At 49.5% G+C, this 17,007-nt stretch overlaps 1 non-coding gene across 1 annotated transcript; it reads right to left on the bottom strand.

Annotated features, from left to right (window-relative positions):
* Positions 1-1,897: 1,897 nt before the first annotated feature.
* On the bottom strand, positions 1,898-2,004 carry LOC121451189. The gene has a single exon (XR_005974712.1). It is a non-coding gene; the product is annotated as a U6 spliceosomal RNA (small nuclear RNA).
* Positions 2,005-17,007: the final 15,003 nt, after the last annotated feature.

Below are 17,007 nucleotides of genomic sequence, written 5' to 3'. Positions count from 1 at the left end.
ATAATGCTTAAGTTTTCCACAATGAACAATGAATTTTCCTGCAGTAATTTTTGAACTTTCCAGGAAGAAGATGGGGCCCCACAACAACAACTCCACCTGGTTTATATGACGTCATGATACTGAGAGCACTACTACAAGACCTGTTTTGGATACCAGCTGCACAATATGGTTCCAACTTGGTTAGCTGAAATGGTGCACACTTTTACAACATTCTGACCAGACCTTCACAAAATACTCAGAGACTATTTGCAATCATACCAGACATTAATCCTGAAACTTAACCATCATTTTACTTTCATAGGATCCTGTAGAAAGAACGTTGCCCCCATGAGCTCAAAGTAATTCTAGAAGATGACATCCCCTCTCCCAACAAAGTTTATCCCCAGGGTTAGGGACTTCATTTAAGGGTTGATTATAATTGGTATATGGTTGAGGGTTCGGGGAGGAATTTTATAGACTCAGGGATTCCTTAAAAAAAGGGAAAATTGGATGGAATAATAGATTGGTATGAGTTTACTCACACTAATAATAATAGTAAATAAGGGAGTGAAAACTTTTGAATTATTATTTATAGACAATTATATTGGTATAGATTCTTGTATATTGATAAAAGTTAAATTATATTGAATATTGTATACATGCATGCTTCTAACTCTGTTTAAAACATTTTTAATATATTGATATATATATTTACAATATTGCAGTGTACATTTATACCGCTGATCAAGATATTATACATTATTTACATTTGGAGGTCATTATCCTCATTTATTGCAAGTTGTTTATTGTCTTAAGTTATATAGGTATTAAGAATTATAGACCAATAGTCATCTATGTTTGTCATACTTATAGTTAAACTTATCAGGTTCTTTAGATACACAGAGATTATATTCTGCATAGATAGATAATCTTCAACCACTTAAAAGAGCTGCAGAAAATGGCATTTAAATAACTTAGTGTTCTGTTGAAGTGAGACATAATTGCTCCTAGCAGCACTGAAGAATGTTGAGCACCGAAGGCACTCCACCTGGAACTTGCTTTCTTCTTGGCAGAACTGGCTTTTGGGCAAAGAAATGCCCATACCTCAACCACTGACAAAGATACATAGTGTCCATAAATTGATAAAACAGGACTGTCAAATCCTGCCAAGACCAGGTAAGACAGTTTTGAAGTTTCTTGCCTTTGAAAATGGTCTGTCAGTCATTTTAGGCCTTAGCCAAAGTGGGTTGCTTCAACATTGCAAATGAGACTTTGGGTGATTGTCCAGGTAGCCAATTGTCTCTGTCATTTGTTGCACATTTTGGAAGCTGCTTAATTGCACTTCCTGCACTCAAGTAATGTTGTTTCCCTTCTTAGATCTTCGATGGGGTTGAAGATTAGATAGTCGTCGTTACCTTTCTCGTGATTTAGCCAAGCTTATTTCCAATGCAATAGAATGTTTATTAAAACTTTTGTTATATGTTACTTGGCTTAATATTGCTTATATTGTTTGTAATTTTATATTTTGTATCTGTTCCTATTGTATATATTGTATTGAGTTTGGGTCGATCTTGTTTAGACAGAAGGGGGAGGTGATGGGGGAAGCTTTGTTAACCAATCACCTCTAAGAAGTGGAACCTTATTAAGGCGTGGCTACCTGGAGCCCAGGAAGAAAAACTGGGATGGACAAGGTGCTCACTCTCTCTGGGTGATTCCTGCGGGACCCAGCAAGCTTGGACTTCCCATTTTCATGGCGTGAGTTTTCCCTTATAATAAGTAAAAATATAATTGTTTATCTTCAAGCTGGCCTGGTTATTTCATGAATCGAGTTAACATTTACAAGGCTAGACAGAGAGACCCTGTCTCAAAAATTAGTCAGCTTTTGTGTTGAGGACGTTGGTCCATTTGCAGCTTAGTTAAAAATATGGAATGATTCATGAATTCTCATGTCATCCTTGGGCAGGAGCCATGCTAGTGTTCTCTGTGTGGCTTCAAATGTAAAGTATGTGCTGTGGAAACCTGCATTAAAATTCACACCCTCATTAAATTTATTCTCTAGAGCTGAAGGGAAATTTCACTTTTCCCCACACAGAGTTCTTCTTCCATCCCCTTCCTTTCCCCTTCTTTCATATTTCCTCCTACTCCCTTTTTTCTCCTCTCCCATCCTTTCCCTCTCCTCTTTTCTTTTCTTTCCTTCTCTTCCCATCTCCTTAACTTTCTTTTTCTAAGCCTTCTCACACTAAGTCCCCTTCCCATCCCACCCCATCCTTCTATAACGCATTTGTGTTTTTTGTGCCTATGTACACTCCTAAGCCTTGGACTGATGTTTGTGGACCTTCACAGTAATGTCACTAACTTCAAGCTCTTCTGACTGACTGCAGGGTGAAGTGAGCATTAGTAGTGATGAGGGGAACTTCAGTATATTTATTTAGTACATTATTCCCACAATGATGGGAGGTGGCATTTAGCCACATGCCTAAGGGAAACAGGCAGGTAGATGTTCTAAACAAGTAAGGCACTTTTCTTATGTGCTTGGAGAAGACTGTCAGGACCAAAGGAACAGATCCTTATCTGTTCAGCCTGTAGGTGGCAGTGTTACTTGATGGTCTGTCTTCAGGAGACTATTCCCTGATGTCTTACAGTTTTGAAGATAATCAGTTTTCTGAGTTTCATATGAAGTTATCCAATTAGACCATATCTGCAACATTCATTATAACATGCCAATTTACATAAAAAAGCAATCTGTAGTCTAGATTTGTTCTTATGGATGCATTAATTTACCATGTGTTGAAGCCTGTGAACCATTGGTTCAACTTTAGACTTCTCATAAAGTTCCAGTAAAGCATATTAATTTATTAAGGTATTTATATATTTTATACATGATTTATATACTTAGAAATGCTAACCAGAGATTGGAGAGATCATCTAAGACTTTTTTAACTTGTGTGATTACGGTGTCCAGAGTTTGGCTAGGTAGTACAAGGGCTACCTTTCCAGCCATCTTACCACTTGGTCACATCCCTTTTCTGCCTTTCACCAACTAATATTTTAAAAATTCAAATCTGATCATGTCACATCTCTACCAAAGCACCTTGTTGTTTCTTTGTATGGGATAATAGAGACCAAACTCTGGGGAGTCATTTTCAGAGCTGATTTTGATCTGGTTTCTGGTTATTCGGAGCTATCTTGGGCTACGTCACTCACACGCATCTTACATGCTGGCTGGAAGGGATTACTAACAGTTTCTTGTCACTTTCGTCTTTCTTGTCTTTGGGATTTTATACAAGATGTCTAAGCAAACCTCTCGGATACTCTCCTCCCCAAGTTAACACATTTCCAGACATTTCTAGAGACTGACCACATGCTTCCTAAAGTTGTAAGGTTTAGACTATGTCTTACAAGTTCAGAGGAAGTGGTCTGGACTATTGTTTCCTACCAATAATATGATCAACTGGTCACACTATACTTTATACCACCAAGAATGGTCTGTTCGGCAAGCCCTTGAAAGAACCGTCTCTCTCTCCAATTTTATGACTACAATATCTAGAATAGAATAAAGTTATTAAATGCTTAATAATGTTCTTCTAAAGAATAGGATGAAACATGTTATATGGTGAACCATACAACAACCACATTGCCTAGAGTCTGGCCAATATAATCCACATCCTTAGCTTTCTAATAGAAGATGTGTGGGGTGTGTCTGACATATAGCCAGTGTCCATGGTAGGGAGATAATGTAGGATAAGGCGAGAACCTCTGGTAATGGTGAGATAGTGGCACAACGGCCTTTGCACACTGACTAGACTCCCTGCTCCTGAACATCAGTTACTGTGTCTTGTCCATCCTCTTCCTCTATGGTAGGCTGGAAATGTACTGGGAAGAAGCTATTAGTTCTTGAGAGCAATAGAAACCAATGGAAAGTTAGCTTCACAAAGTGCTAAGGATGATTTTGTTTATTTTCTTATGAAGTTATATATGTAAATTATTTGTTAACTTATAAGCCACTAACTTCTTTCTAATATTAGAAACACTCTGATAATAGTGTACAGCACGACTGTAATTTATTCATTTTGTTCCCATGTCCTCTACTTGCTTGAATATGTACATCTTATTTGTAAGTGGTTATCATTCCTTTATTTACACCCATAAATTACATATATGGTGGTGATCATGTCAGATTATAATAGAACTGAAAATTTCCTGTCACCCAGTGACATTGGAGCAATCATAATTTTGTAGCACAATGAATCATTCGTGTGCCTGTGATTGTACTAGTACAAACGAGCTTACTGTTCTGGCCAGTTATGCAAAGGTATAGCACAAGGGAGTAAAAGGCCTGTTGCACAAACATGAGGATCTTGATTTGGATCCAAACAACCATGTAAAAGCTGACCATGGCAGTGTGGATTTGTTATAGCTCAGGGAAGTGGACACAGGTGGATTCCTGGGGCTCATTAGACAGAAAGTCTAGTTAGTTGGTGAGCTCTAGCTATCTCAAAAACTAGTCACTGAGGAATACACTCAACTACCTTTGGCCCACACATACATGTGCACATGAGTTCATATATGCATGTGCATATATCTACATAAGCCTGCATGTATACCATACCTCCAAAAAGCACATGCAATCATGTACAGTATATAATACCTTATAATGATAATAAGTGACTGTATTTCTAGTGTATATATTTCACCTATCACATTTTCATTGTTAGTGTAAAACAGTATGGCACACAATGTTGGCAACACCTTATACATTTCATGTTTACTTGATTGCCTCAACAGGCCATGTCAAGTGGTTGATCTCTACCTTTTAGGTTTGTTATGTACTCTGAGATGTTCATGCAATGGCAGCATTTCTTAATGAGAAATTTTTCAAAATATATCTTGTTGTTAATGGATTCCTGATTGTATACTCAATGAAATATTAGTCAACCTTAATATTAAGGGTGGTTTGTGATTTGCCACAATATAGGTGAACCTAGAGGGCATAATTCTAAGTCAGACACAGAGAGATAAATATTGCATGATTCACATATGTGGAATCTAAAAAAAAGTCAAACTCATGAAAACAAAGTGAGTAGAATAGTGCTACCAGGGTTGAGAGTGTAGGGAAAAAAATCCGTTGAACAAAAGATTAAATCCTTCTCTTGCCAGAGGAGTGATTACTGGAGACAATGCAATGTACAATGTGTTAGCTATAGTTAATAATTATGTGTTGTGTTTTGAAACTTCTTTAGAGGCTAGATCTCAATGTCACCACATACACATCCAGAAGAGTTAACTATGTGAGGTAATTGATCTATTAAACTTAGCTAGGTGTAGTGATTATTTCACATTGGATACACATATCAAAACATTGAATGATATACTCAAAACATGTTATTTTAATTTGCTATTTATTCTTTAGAAATCTGGAGAAGGGAGGTCTAGCCTTGAATTTTGGCTTCCCATCATCTGGCCTCTTGCTAATTCTCAGAAGGTAGTTCTTGAAAACTATCTACCCTATCCTCATCCCACATATCCACTAGGGAAGCATTCTGATGGATGTGAATTCACCCCACAGCTCCACACACAAGGCAACACTCTGATGGAAGTGGACTCACACCACAGATCCATACAGGCCAGCACTCTGATGGATGTGGACTCACACCACAGCTCCACACAGGCCAGCACTCTGATGGATGTGGATTCACACTACAGATTCACACAGGCCAGCACTCTGATGGATGTAGACTCACACTACAGATTCACACAGGCCAGCACTCTGATGGATGTGGACTCACACCACAGCTCCATACAGGCCAGCACTCTGATGGATGTGGATTCACACTACAGATTCACACAGGCTAGCACTGTGGTAGATGTGAGAAACCTGAATGATTTGCTTAGGTAGTAGCTTTTTTTTTTGCTTTCTCACAGGAGTCATTTATATTCATTGTATCTGGTTCATTGGCAGCCATTCATTCCTAACCTTTCCAATAATTTCCGTGTATCCTGCCTCTCTATAGAAATACCTCTTCCTAGTATGATAGATTTCAAGATACCAAAGCAATGGCTATATTTCATTTTTCTCTTCATTTGATTTTTCTGGTCTCTTTGAATGTTGATAATACTTCTTAGTGATAGAACTATGACTTGAAATACAAAATTAGGTTTGGACGTCTTTGTATTATTATTCTTTTTAATTTGAGGCAAGGTATTATTCATGTATATCCCTGATGGTTTGGAGCTTTGAAATATAGTCCAGACTCACCTTGAACACACTGTCTTTGCTACTGCCTCCAAAGTGCTGGAGTTCCAGGCAAACACCACTGTGCTTAGCACAAAGATATCGTCTTCAGATAAATGCATATTTTCTTTGGTTTTGCTTTTGTTTCCTGTACTGGGGATTAAAGTCAGGGTTTCTACATATTAGAACTCCTACTGAACTCCATGTTTCCAGGTTTCAAATCTTGTACCTACCATATGCTTGTTATTTAACTATGGGCAGCCTATTTTCTCAATATTTTATTCTTCATCTTATTTAACTCATGACCAAAACGTTAACACAAATAACAGTTATTGAATACCAGGCCCAATTCTGACTGTTTTCCATGCACATACTAGGTCTTTGTGATCCTGATCATTTTCTTTGAAGAGTTAGTCAACTAAGAAGAGGGACAATGTTTCATGAAGACAAGAGGATAGAACTTATGCTTCTGGTGAACCTTGTTTCATCCTTTTCGGCAAACTGATTTTATGTCAACGGAAAAAAAGGATATTCTGGCAATGTAATCCTTTGAGTGGGCAGGAATACAGAAGAAAGCAATTTCAGTTGACTGTGGCTGTGTCAGAAAAGTTAGAGTTCATTTTTGTATAGAACACATATCTCTGTGTCTCTCTTATATTGTCCATCAACACATCTACCTTGGGCAGTCCAGGTCTGTACTGTTAGCTCATAGTTTTTACTTCCAGCCCCGTATGTAGGCCTAACTAAATGTATAGAAGGGCTGCCTGAAGGAACTGGATAAACTTGATCTTTCTGTGGTATCATTGCTAAGTTATCAGGTCTGGCAACTTAAGGAATATGCAGTTTTATAGTTTTATATGTGGACAACATTCCTGTCTTTGCGGATCCAATAGAACATGAAGCAAGACTAAATAGAATACGGAGCTGCTTGCTGCCTTTGATTCAGTACCTGTCTCCACTAAAGATCATTTCAGTTTCGACAGTCACTCTCACTTCAGCATGACTCATTTCAGTAAAAGTGCAAGAAAGGTAGTTTTTATGTATACTGTTTATAAAACCACCAGACTCAGAACTTGGAGACTTGATGTCTGCATATTGTCTTGAAAGAAGTTATTTGTGTGACAAACTCATCTGCAAATTGAGGAGGTGTGCCTATAGATGTCTCCAGTTTGTTATTTGGGGATAAAAATCCCACTCCAGTTTTGATGGAAAGATGTAGTTTTTCATGAAAGAATGTTGTGCATATCTTACCCAGTTCTTTACTCTCCCCTGACCCATATCCTGATAACAAACATGACCATATTTCCTACCAGGGCAGAGAGCCCTTGTTCTCTTCCTTCCCTCTGGAACTGAACACCAGGACCCTGTCTCTACTCCCATTGGGTGTCTGCCATGTTCTTTGGAAGGAATAACCTTGTTCTTACTTCAAAGATTCCTGTGATTTTGGTTTGACATAGATAATAATTATATGGATAAATGATTTCCTACTCTTAACAAAGCTATTTTGCATGGTAAGGTGGTAAACACCAAAGGAGTAGTGATTCCATGGGGTAATACATGGGTATATTTAAATTTTTTATTTCACCATTGCAACATAGATATTTCTATATGGTTATCCAACTTTTTCTATAAAGATGAAAAGATGTAGTTATGACACACAGAGAGAAGTCTTCAAATTCATGAAAAGAATGAAAGAGGCAAAGTATATTAGATGGCCAATTATTTATTTTTCATTTATCATAGAAGTTACTGTGTTAATCAATACGTCCAATGTAATTTAAACAATTGCTTAAGAAAAGGCAAATTCAAATGGGTAGATATTCTAAATTCTGATTGCAGGCAGAGGATTAGGGCCTCAAATAGACTGCTCTCAGGTTTTGTTATATTTTTCAAGTTATGGGCAAAAATTAATAACCAGATTTAAAGGATTTAAAATAAAATATTTTAAGGTAAATAAACTTAATCTTGCACCAAATATTCATACTACTAAAATTAAATTCCCCATACCATAAATTTTCTAAATAATAAAACCTGAACTACATTTCAAAATACTTGCGAAATGAAAAGAAAAAAGCATGGATTAAAAAGTCTAAATGTATAAACCAAAAACCCTGTAACCAACCAAACCAAATCAACCAATAAACCAAGCAACAAAAAAAGTAAGAAAAATGAAAAAGAAAAAAGGAAAGAATTAACGCAAAACTAGGAAAGAGACAGCTATTCAAAAATGAGGTGATTTTATACTTTTGTTCCGTTGATTCCACGACATTGGATCTTTAGTGGTAGTGATAATACCTCTGTGAATAAGTAAACTCAAGACGTTTTGAGGAAAGACCTGAATTGTCTCCAGCTTGGTCGTACTCTAAGGATTCCCTATGACTACCTGAATTAGATCTGGTACTCCCCTGTTTCGCAGAAGCATGCCTGTGCCCAACTGTGACTTCTGAAGGGCCTTCGCTGTCACTGTCCTGGCTGGCGCTGTCTCCATGGTATCTCCTTGTCCTTGATGTGGAATGATTGTTGCCATCTGGTGACTGGTGTCCAACAGGAGACTCCTGTCTTCTTCGGGAGCCTGTTCTGGTGGTGCCCCTGGGAGAGTCAGCATGTCTTTGGGAGGACTCGCTTCTCTGCCGGGAGCCGGACTGCCTGGACCTGTCTGTAGACTGTTCGTGTCCACTTGCATGGCCTCTTGCTGTTTCTCTGTGGCCGGACTGCCTGGACCTGTCTGTAGACTGTTCGCGACCAGTTGGCTGCCTGCCTGCTGTGGCCCTGGGGCCTACTTGACCCTGGGAGGAATCACTATCAGTGTGGGAGGCTCTCTGGCCTTGCCTGGATCCTGAGCGTCCAGCACCATCATGGCGGTCTTCGTGGCCCCTTCTGGTGCTAGATCCGGAAGTTGCCTGGGTGGTGGCCTGGTCCCTTCTGGACTGGTGGTGCTCAGAGCTGTCCCTCGCGGCCTCGCGGTGGGACCCCTGACCCTCTCTAGCACTGTCTCTGGTCTGTCCACGGGAGGATCCTGCCTGGTGGTCAGAGGAAGTCTGTCCTTGGTGAGAACCTCCAGTCCTGGCGCTGTCCCGTCCTTGTTCTTGCTGGGCGCCCTGGGGAGCTCTGCCACTGGACCGCTGCTGTGTGTGGCCGGACTCGGAGTGGCCGTGTTCCTCCTCAGAGTAGTAGTACACCCTGTAGGGTCCAGTTCCTTTCTCCCCACGGGAGGATGTCTGCTCGTGCCTTTGTCTGGCCCCGGAGTGACCACGGGCTCCCACTGCCTGGCCTTCTGAGCCTTCAGAATGGCTTTCGCTGTCACTGGCCTGGCTGGTGCTGTCCCTCTGGTGTCTCTCCCTCCTTGATGTGGAATGCCTGGGTCCATCTGGTGACTGGTGGCCAGCTGGGGACTCCTGTCTCCCTCGGGAGCCTGTTCTGGTGGTGCCCCTGGGAGAGTCAGCATGTCTTTGGGAGGACTCGCTTCTCTGCCGGGAGCCGGACTGCCTGGACCTGTCTGTAGACTGTTCGTGTCCACTTGCATGGCCTCTTGCTGTTTCTCTGTGGCCGGACTGCCTGGACCTGTCTGTAGACTGTTCGCGACCAGTTGGCTGCCTGCCTGCTGTGGCCCTGGGGCCTACTTGACCCTGGGAGGAATCACTATCAGTGTGGGAGGCTCTCTGGCCTTGCCTGGATCCTGAGCGTCCAGCACCATCATGGCGGTCTTCGTGGCCCCTTCTGGTGCTAGATCCGGAAGTTGCCTGGGTGGTGGCCTGGTCCCTTCTGGACTGGTGGTGCTCAGAGCTGTCCCTCGCGGCCTCGCGGTGGGACCCCTGACCCTCTCTAGCACTGTCTCTGGTCTGTCCACGGGAGGATCCTGCCTGGTGGTCAGAGGAAGTCTGTCCTTGGTGAGAACCTCCAGTCCTGGCGCTGTCCCGTCCTTGTTCTTGCTGGGCGCCCTGGGGAGCTCTGCCACTGGACCGCTGCTGTGTGTGGCCGGACTCGGAGTGGCCGTGTTCCTCCTCAGAGTAGTAGTACACCCTGTAGGGTCCAGTTCCTTTCTCCCCACGGGAGGATGTCTGCTCGTGCCTTTGTCTGGCCCCGGAGTGACCACGGGCTCCCACTGCCTGGCCTTCTGAGCCTTCAGAATGGCTTTCGCTGTCACTGGCCTGGCTGGTGCTGTCCCTCTGGTGTCTCTCCCTCCTTGATGTGGAATGCCTGGGTCCATCTGGTGACTGGTGGCCAGCTGGGGACTCCTGTCTCCCTCGGGAGCCTGTTCTGGTGGTGCCCCTGGGAGAGTCAGCATGTCTTTGGGAGGACTCGCTTCTCTGCCGGGAGCCGGACTGCCTGGACCTGTCTGTAGACTGTTCGTGTCCACTTGCATGGCCTCTTGCTGTTTCTCTGTGGCCGGACTGCCTGGACCTGTCTGTAGACTGTTCGCGACCAGTTGGCTGCCTGCCTGCTGTGGCCCTGTGGCCTACTTGACCCTGGGAGGAATCACTATCAGTGTGGGAGGCTCTCTGGCCTTGCCTGGATCCTGAGCGTCCAGCGCCATCATGGCGGTCTTCGTGGCCCCTTCTGGTGCTAGATCCGGAAGTTGCCTGGGTGGTGGCCTGGTCCCTTCTGGACTGGTGGTGCTCAGAGCTGTCCCTCGTGGCCTCGCGGTGGGACCCCTGACCCTCTCTAGCACTGTCTCTGGTCTGTCCACGGGAGGACCCTGCCTGGTGGCCAGAGGAAGTCTGTCCTTGGTGAGAACCTCCAGTCCTGGCGCTGTCCCGTCCTTGTTCTTGCTGGGCGCCCTGGGGAGCTCTGCCACTGGACTGCTGCTGTGTGTGGCCGGACTCGGAGTGGCCGTGTTCCTCCTCAGAGTAGTAGTACACCCTGTAGGGTCCAGTTCCTTTCTCCCCACGGGAGGATGTCTGCTCGTGCCTTTGTCTGGCCCCGGAGTGACCACGGGCTCCCACTGCCTGGCCTTCTGAGCCTTCAGAATGGCTTTCGCTGTCACTGGCCTGGCTGGTGCTGTCCCTCTGGTGTCTCTCCCTCCTTGATGTGGAATGCCTGGGTCCATCTGGTGACTGGTGGCCAGCTGGGGACTCCTGTCTCCCTCGGGAGCCTGTTCTGGTGGTGCCCCTGGGAGAGTCAGCATGTCTTTGGGAGGACTCGCTTCTCTGCCGGGAGCCGGACTGCCTGGACCTGTCTGTAGACTGTTCGTGTCCACTTGCATGGCCTCTTGCTGTTTCTCTGTGGCCGGACTGCCTGGACCTGTCTGTAGACTGTTCGCGACCAGTTGGCTGCCTGCCTGCTGTGGCCCTGTGGCCTACTTGACCCTGGGAGGAATCACTATCAGTGTGGGAGGCTCTCTGGCCTTGCCTGGATCCTGAGCGTCCAGCGCCATCATGGCGGTCTTCGTGGCCCCTTCTGGTGCTAGATCCGGAAGTTGCCTGGGTGGTGGCCTGGTCCCTTCTGGACTGGTGGTGCTCAGAGCTGTCCCTCGTGGCCTCGCGGTGGGACCCCTGACCCTCTCTAGCACTGTCTCTGGTCTGTCCACGGGAGGACCCTGCCTGGTGGCCAGAGGAAGTCTGTCCTTGGTGAGAACCTCCAGTCCTGGCGCTGTCCCGTCCTTGTTCTTGCTGGGCGCCCTGGGGAGCTCTGCCACTGGACCGCTGCTGTGTGTGGCCGGACTCGGAGTGGCCGTGTTCCTCCTCAGAGTAGTAGTACACCCTGTAGGGTCCAGTTCCTTTCTCCCCACGGGAGGATGTCTGCTCGTGCCTTTGTCTGGCCCCGGAGTGACCACGGGCTCCCACTGCCTGGCCTTCTGAGCCTTCAGAATGGCTTTCGCTGTCACTGGCCTGGCTGGTGCTGTCCCTCTGGTGTCTCTCCCTCCTTGATGTGGAATGCCTGGGTCCATCTGGTGACTGGTGGCCAGCTGGGGACTCCTGTCTCCCTCGGGAGCCTGTTCTGGTGGTGCCCCTGGGAGAGTCAGCATGTCTTTGGGAGGACTCGCTTCTCTGCCGGGAGCCGGACTGCCTGGACCTGTCTGTAGACTGTTCGTGTCCACTTGCATGGCCTCTTGCTGTTTCTCTGTGGCCGGACTGCCTGGACCTGTCTGTAGACTGTTCGCGACCAGTTGGCTGCCTGCCTGCTGTGGCCCTGTGGCCTACTTGACCCTGGGAGGAATCACTATCAGTGTGGGAGGCTCTCTGGCCTTGCCTGGATCCTGAGCGTCCAGCGCCATCATGGCGGTCTTCGTGGCCCCTTCTGGTGCTAGATCCGGAAGTTGCCTGGGTGGTGGCCTGGTCCCTTCTGGACTGGTGGTGCTCAGAGCTGTCCCTCGTGGCCTCGCGGTGGGACCCCTGACCCTCTCTAGCACTGTCTCTGGTCTGTCCACGGGAGGACCCTGCCTGGTGGCCAGAGGAAGTCTGTCCTTGGTGAGAACCTCCAGTCCTGGCGCTGTCCCGTCCTTGTTCTTGCTGGGCGCCCTGGGGAGCTCTGCCACTGGACTGCTGCTGTGTGTGGCCGGACTCGGAGTGGCCGTGTTCCTCCTCAGAGTAGTAGTACACCCTGTAGGGTCCAGTTCCTTTCTCCCCACGGGAGGATGTCTGCTCGTGCCTTTGTCTGGCCCCGGAGTGACCACGGGCTCCCACTGCCTGGCCTTCTGAGCCTTCAGAATGGCTTTCGCTGTCACTGGCCTGGCTGGTGCTGTCCCTCTGGTGTCTCTCCCTCCTTGATGTGGAATGCCTGGGTCCATCTGGTGACTGGTGGCCAGCTGGGGACTCCTGTCTCCCTCGGGAGCCTGTTCTGGTGGTGCCCCTGGGAGAGTCAGCATGTCTTTGGGAGGACTCGCTTCTCTGCCGGGAGCCGGACTGCCTGGACCTGTCTGTAGACTGTTCGTGTCCACTTGCATGGCCTCTTGCTGTTTCTCTGTGGCCGGACTGCCTGGACCTGTCTGTAGACTGTTCATGTCCACTTGCATGGCCTCTTGCTGTTTCTCTGTGGCCGGACTGCCTGGACCTGTCTGTAGACTGTTCGCGACCAGTTGGCTGCCTGCCTGCTGTGGCCCTGTGGCCTACTTGACCCTGGGAGGAATCACTATCAGTGTGGGAGGCTCTCTGGCCTTGCCTGGATCCTGAGCGTCCAGCGCCATCATGGCGGTCTTCGTGGCCCCTTCTGGTGCTAGATCCGGAAGTTGCCTGGGTGGTGGCCTGGTCCCTTCTGGACTGGTGGTGCTCAGAGCTGTCCCTCGTGGCCTCGCGGTGGGACCCCTGACCCTCTCTAGCACTGTCTCTGGTCTGTCCACGGGAGGACCCTGCCTGGTGACCAGAGGAAGTCTGTCCTTGGTGAGAACCTCCAGTCCTGGCGCTGTCCCGTCCTTGTTCTTGCTGGGCGCCCTGGGGAGCTCTGCCATTGGACCGCTGCTGTGTGTGGCCGGACTCGGAGTGGCCGTGTTCCTCCTCAGAGTAGTAGTACACCCTGTAGGGTCCAGTTCCTTTCTCCCCACGGGAGGATGTCTGCTCGTGCCTTTGTCTGGCCTCGGAGTGACCACGGGCTCCCACTGCCTGGCCTTCTGAGCCTTCAGAATGGCTTTCGCTGTCACTGGCCTGGCTGGTGCTGTCCCTCTGGTGTCTCTCCCTCCTTGATGTGGAATGCCTGGGTCCATCTGGTGACTGGTGGCCAGCTGGGGACTCCTGTCTCCCTCGGGAGCCTGTTCTGGTGGTGCCCCTGGGAGAGTCAGCATGTCTTTGGGAGGACTCGCTTCTCTGCCGGGAGCCGGACTGCCTGGACCTGTCTGTAGACTGTTCGTGTCCACTTGCATGGCCTCTTGCTGTTTCTCTGTGGCCGGACTGCCTGGACCTGTCTGTAGACTGTTCGCGACCAGTTGGCTGCCTGCCTGCTGTGGCCCTGGGGCCTACTTGACCCTGGGAGGAATCACTATCAGTGTGGGAGGCTCTCTGGCCTTGCCTGGATCCTGAGCGTCCAGCACCATCATGGCGGTCTTCGTGGCCCCTTCTGGTGCTAGATCCGGAAGTTGCCTGGGTGGTGGCCTGGTCCCTTCTGGACTGGTGGTGCTCAGAGCGGTCCCTCGCGGCCTCGCGGTGGGACCCCTGACCCTCTCTAGCACTGTCTCTGGTCTGTCCACGGGAGGACCCTGCCTGGTGGCCAGAGGAAGTCTGTCCTTGGTGAGAACCTCCAGTCCTGGCGCTGTCCCGTCCTTGTTCTTGCTGGGCGCCCTGGGGAGCTCTGCCACTGGACCGCTGCTGTGTGTGGCCGGACTCGGAGTGGCCGTGTTCCTCCTCAGAGTAGTAGTACACCCTGTAGGGTCCAGTTCCTTTCTCCCCACGGGAGGATGTCTGCTCGTGCCTTTGTCTGGCCCCGGAGTGACCACGGGCTCCCACTGCCTGGCCTTCTGAGCCTTCAGAATGGCTTTCGCTGTCACTGGCCTGGCTGGTGCTGTCCCTCTGGTGTCTCTCCCTCCTTGATGTGGAATGCCTGGGTCCATCTGGTGACTGGTGGCCAGCTGGGGACTCCTGTCTCCCTCGGGTGCCTGTTCTGGTGGTGCCCCTGGGAGAGTCAGCATGTCTTTGGGAGGACTCGCTTCTCTGCCGGGAGCCGGACTGCCTGGACCTGTCTGTAGACTGTTCGTGTCCACTTGCATGGCCTCTTGCTGTTTCTCTGTGGCCGGACTGCCTGGACCTGTCTGTAGACTGTTCGCGACCAGTTGGCTGCCTGCCTGCTGTGGCCCTGTGTCCTACTTGACCCTGGGAGGAATCACTATCAGTGTGGGAGGCTCTCTGGCCTTGCCTGGATCCTGAGCGTCCAGCACCATCATGGCGGTCTTCGTGGCCCCTTCTGGTGCTAGATCCGGAAGTTGCCTGGGTGGTGGCCTGGTCCCTTCTGGACTGGTGGTGCTCAGAGCGGTCCCTCGGGGCCTCGCGGTGGGACCCCTGACCCTCTCTAGCACTGTCTCTGGTCTGTCCACGGGAGGACCCTGCCTGGTGGCCAGAGGAAGTCTGTCCTTGGTGAGAACCTCCAGTCCTGGCGCTGTCCCGTCCTTGTTCTTGCTGGGCGCCCTGGGGAGCTCTGCCACTGGACTGCTGCTGTGTGTGGCCGGACTCGGAGTGGCCGTGTTCCTCCTCAGAGTAGTAGTACACCCTGTAGGGTCCAGTTCCTTTCTCCCCACGGGAGGATGTCTGCTCGTGCCTTTGTCTGGCCCCGGAGTGACCACGGGCTCCCACTGCCTGGCCTTCTGAGCCTTCAGAATGGCTTTCGCTGTCACTGGCCTGGCTGGTGCTGTCCCTCTGGTGTCTCTCCCTCCTTGATGTGGAATGCCTGGGTCCATCTGGTGACTGGTGGCCAGCTGGGGACTCCTGTCTCCCTCGGGAGCCTGTTCTGGTGGTGCCCCTGGGAGAGTCAGCATGTCTTTGGGAGGACTCGCTTCTCTGCCGGGAGCCGGACTGCCTGGACCTGTCTGTAGACTGTTCGTGTCCACTTGCATGGCCTCTTGCTGTTTCTCTGTGGCCGGACTGCCTGGACCTGTCTGTAGACTGTTCGCGACCAGTTGGCTGCCTGCCTGCTGTGGCCCTGGGGCCTACTTGACCCTGGGAGGAATCACTATCAGTGTGGGAGGCTCTCTGGCCTTGCCTGGATCCTGAGCGTCCAGCACCATCATGGCGGTCTTCGTGGCGCCTTCTGGTGCTAGATCCGGAAGTTGCCTGGGTGGTGGCCTGGTCCCTTCTGGACTGGTGGTGCTCAGAGCTGTCCCTCGCGGCCTCGCGGTGGGACCCCTGACCCTCTCTAGCACTGTCTCTGGTCTGTCCACGGGAGGATCCTGCCTGGTGGTCAGAGGAAGTCTGTCCTTGGTGAGAACCTCCAGTCCTGGCGCTGTCCCGTCCTTGTTCTTGCTGGGCGCCCTGGGGAGCTCTGCCACTGGACCGCTGCTGTGTGTGGCCGGACTCGGAGTGGCCGTGTTCCTCCTCAGAGTAGTAGTACACCCTGTAGGGTCCAGTTCCTTTCTCCCCACGGGAGGATGTCTGCTCGTGCCTTTGTCTGGCCCCGGAGTGACCACGGGCTCCCACTGCCTGGCCTTCTGAGCCTTCAGAATGGCTTTCGCTGTCACTGGCCTGGCTGGTGCTGTCCCTCTGGTGTCTCTCCCTCCTTGATGTGGAATGCCTGGGTCCATCTGGTGACTGGTGGCCAGCTGGGGACTCCTGTCTCCCTCGGGAGCCTGTTCTGGTGGTGCCCCTGGGAGAGTCAGCATGTCTTTGGGAGGACTCGCTTCTCTGCCGGGAGCCGGACTGCCTGGACCTGTCTGTAGACTGTTCGTGTCCACTTGCATGGCCTCTTGCTGTTTCTCTGTGGCCGGACTGCCTGGACCTGTCTGTAGACTGTTCGCGACCAGTTGGCTGCCTGCCTGCTGTGGCCCTGTGGCCTACTTGACCCTGGGAGGAATCACTATCAGTGTGGGAGGCTCTCTGGCCTTGCCTGGATCCTGAGCGTCCAGCGCCATCATGGCGGTCTTCGTGGCCCCTTCTGGTGCTAGATCCGGAAGTTGCCTGGGTGGTGGCCTGGTCCCTTCTGGACTGGTGGTGCTCAGAGCTGTCCCTCGTGGCCTCGCGGTGGGACCCCTGACCCTCTCTAGCACTGTCTCTGGTCTGTCCACGGGAGGACCCTGCCTGGTGGCCAGAGGAAGTCTGTCCTTGGTGAGAACCTCCAGTCCTGGCGCTGTCCCGTCCTTGTTCTTGCTGGGCGCCCTGGGGAGCTCTGCCACTGGACTGCTGCTGTGTGTGGCCGGACTCGGAGTGGCCGTGTTCCTCCTCAGA

Source organism: Microtus oregoni, unplaced genomic scaffold, assembly GCF_018167655.1.
Source record: "Microtus oregoni isolate MIOR12 unplaced genomic scaffold, Mior012 000007F_ref0000211, whole genome shotgun sequence".
Taxonomy (NCBI): domain Eukaryota; kingdom Metazoa; phylum Chordata; class Mammalia; order Rodentia; family Cricetidae; genus Microtus; species Microtus oregoni.
The sequence above is the reverse complement of the archived record's forward strand: the minus strand, read 5'-3'. Positions and strand labels throughout refer to the sequence as shown.